We start from the raw sequence: 3,682 nt of genomic DNA, 5'->3' as shown, positions 1-3,682 counted from the left end.
CTTTCTTCCTTTCTTTCCCCAACTGTTGGAGTCTGCATACAAGTACCAGGTACTCTTCTCGTATTTCTCTACTCTTCAAAGTTGAATATGATATAGTCCCTACACTTAGGGAGTTCACAGACTGGTGGAGGAACCAAGTGTGACCAATCAGTTTGGAGTGTGTGCAAAGTGCGGTGTATCAGATGAGAGATATGTCTGCAGAAGGAAGGCTTTTTGCTCCCTCAAGGTTTGTGCCGGCAGCTAACTGGTATGAGATGGACCACAGAAGGGTGACACTGGAGCTTATGAGCACATTAGGAGAGCAATAGTGACTAGTTATGGGTTGAATTGTGTAACCCGATATATATATATTGAAGTTCTAACCCTCAGAACCTCAGAATGACCTTATTTGGAAATAGGGTCATTGCAGATGCAATTAGTTAAGATGAGCTCATGCTGGAGTAGGGTGAGCTGGTGTCCTTATAAGAAGAGGGGAATTTGGACACGGACATGCATTCAGGGAAGCTGATGTGAAGACACACAGGAAGACGGGCATGTGAAGATGGAGGCAGAGATAGGAGTTATGGTGTCACAGGCCAATGAGTGCCAGGGGCTGCCAGAAGCTGGAGGAAGTGGGGAGGGATCATCCCCTGGAGGCTTTGGTGGGAACGTGGCCCTGCTGACACTTTGATTTCTAACTTCTAACCTCCAGAACTGTGAGAGAATACATTTCTGTTATTCTAGGCCAACCAGATTGTGGTACTTTGTGACATCAGCCCTAGGCAACTAGATAGCTTTTTTAGGAGGTGATGTTATTTATAGCTGTCTTACAATTTTGCATTAAAAAAATCATAGAAGAGGGAAACAGTGGTATAAGACTTATAAAGCAGAGCTGACATGGCTCATTTCTGGAATGCTCTGGCCAAGAAGATGGTCCATCCGTCCAAAATGATGAAGAACATGGGGGTAACATTCACTGAAGGCTTGTGGTCACCCTTTGAACACCTTCTGTGAATTAGGTATTATTATTATCTCCATGTTACAGAGGGGGAAGCTGAGATATGGCCCCAAATCACAGTGAGTACTTTAGCAGGACTGGGATTGACAACGAGGAAGTCTGGCTCCAGAGCTTGTGTTCTTAACTGTGACAGTGCTGGAGTCCTCCCCTTGGACCTCAGGGGAGGGGAAGGGACATACAATGGCCAGCAGTTCCTCTCCTGTCCGCTGCCCTCATGCTCTCTTTTCTCAGCTACTGCCCTCAAACAATCACCCTGCAAATTGCTCCCTAGTGCTACCTTTTCTTTTCTGTTTTTAAAAACTGATTTAAAAAAAAGTTGGGATGAAATTCACAAAACATGAAATTAACCACTTTATTTTGTTTTTATCTTTTATTTGAGAGACAGAGAGAGAGAGAGAATTTTAAGCAGTCTCCATGCTCAGCATAGGGCTCAACTTGGGGATTGATCCCAAGACTCTGGGATCATGACCTGAGCCGAAATCAAGAATCTGATGCTCAACTGACTGAGCTACCCAGGTGCCCCCAAATTAACCATTTTAAGGTGAACAACTCAGTGGCACTTAATAAATTCATAATATTATGCAGCCACTACTTCTAGTTCCAAAACATATCGTTCTCCCAAAATAAAACTCTGCAGTCACCCCCTCTCCTCTCCCTCGACCCCAGGCAGCCACCAGTTGGCCACCAACTGGCAGCCACCAGTTGACCTACTCTGACATTTCACATCAATGGCATCCTACAATATGAGGCCTTTTGTGTCTGGTTTCTTTCAACGATAATGCTGTTTTCAAGGCTCATCCAGCATGTATCAGTTCTTTACGCCTTTCGATGGCTGAATAATATTCCATTGTATGTATATACTGTAATTTGTTTATCCATTTATCTGCTGATGGACTTTTTTTTTAAAACCTCTGGCTAATGTGAATAGAGCTGCTGTAAACACGAATGCACAAGTGCTCATTTGAGTATCTCTTTTCAGTTTTTTTGGGTATTCCTAGGTGTGGAATTTCTGGGTCATATATTACTTCTTTTTTATTTCTGTCTTTTTTTTGGGGGAGGGTCATATATTATTTCTGTGTTTAACTTTTTGACCTGGTGTCTCTTCTTTTTTTTTTTACTTTATTTTTTATTTTTTAAAATTTACATCCAAATTATCATATAGTGCAACAATGATTTCAGGAGTAGATTCCTTAGTGCCCCTTACCCATTTAGCCCATTCCCCTTCCCACACCCCCTCCAGTAACCCTCAGTTTGTTCTCCATATTTATGAGTCTCTTCTGTTTTGTCCCGCTCCCTGTTTTTATATTATTTTTGTTTCCCTTCCCTTATGTTCATGTGTTTTGTCTCTTAAAGTCCTCATATGAGTGAGGTCAGATGATTTTTGTCTTTCTCTGACTGACTAATTTCACTTAGCATAATACCCTCCAGTTCCATCTACGTAGTTGCAAATAGCAAGATTTCATTCTTTTTGATTGCCAAGTAATACTCCGTTGTGTGTGTGTGTGTGTGTGTGTGTGTGTGTGTATATATATATATATATATATATATATATATACACCACAGTTTCTTTATCCATTCGTCCATCGATGGACATTTGGGCTCTTTCCATCCTTTGGCTATTGTTGATAGTGCTGCTAGAAACGGGGGTGCGTGTGTCCCTTTGAAACAGCACACCTGTATCCCTTGGGTAAATGCCTAGTAGTGCAATTGGTGGGTCGTAGGGTAGTTCTAGTTTTAGTTTTTTGAGGAACCTCCATACTGTTTTCCAGAGTGGCTGCCCCAGCTTGCATTCCCATTCTGGTTACTGGAGGGGTTGTGGGAGGGGGGATGGGCTAAGTGGGTAAGGGGCATTAAGGAATCTACTCCTGAAATCATTGTTGCACTATATGCTAACTAATTTGGATGTAAATTAAAAAAAAAATAAAAGAAAATAAAAGAAAAATAAAAGAATTGAAAAAGAAAAAAAGAGAAAAAAGAAAATTGAATAGATGGAACTGCTAACAGATTGAAATGGGACTGAAATTACTTCGTTTTCTCCTAGATGTTAGACTATGAATGCTTTATAGTCCATAAACTAAGTAGGTGGTGAGACTTGCGTTCCTGAAGAGCGAGGTTGGCCCAGTTGGGCGGGGCTCAGTGTAACGGCTCCATTCTCCACTAGATGGCGCTGCTAGCCTACTGGGGTGGAGGGTTTGGCGTTTGTAGGTGCATATGCGCATGCACGGGGTTGGTGAAAATGGCGCCACGCAACTACCCAGTGTGTTCTCCCCGGTCAGCAATCGCGCACCCGTCCTCTGTCTTCAGCTCTCGTCCACTCCCCGCTTTTTCACTCTCCGTGACCAGGCCCCAGGCAGTACCTCTCTCCCGGGATTTGTCTCAGATGCGGCTGTTTTCCCCGGCCCCTTACTTCCAAAAGACTGCGGCTTTGACCCGTTCCGCCCCTCTGCGGGAGGGTCTCACTGAGCAATGGCTGAATGCCGGCTGCACCCAGGAACGCTTGCTGGACCCTGCTGCTGCCGGTGCCCTGAGACTGCGGCCAGGTGCCAGCTGCCCCAGAAAAAGTTCACGAGATAGTGTAGCAGCAGCTTTTCAGGGATTATGGAAAATCACAACACACATCTGGCACCAGGCTTCACCCTTAAGGACCTTGCCCCAGCACCAGCAAATGTGGCCGCCTTCTGGGGT

This window comes from Panthera leo, chromosome F2 (assembly GCF_018350215.1).
Source record: "Panthera leo isolate Ple1 chromosome F2, P.leo_Ple1_pat1.1, whole genome shotgun sequence".
In the NCBI taxonomy this organism is placed as follows: Eukaryota; Metazoa; Chordata; class Mammalia; order Carnivora; family Felidae; genus Panthera; species Panthera leo.
The sequence above is the reverse complement of the archived record's forward strand: the minus strand, read 5'-3'. Positions refer to the sequence as shown.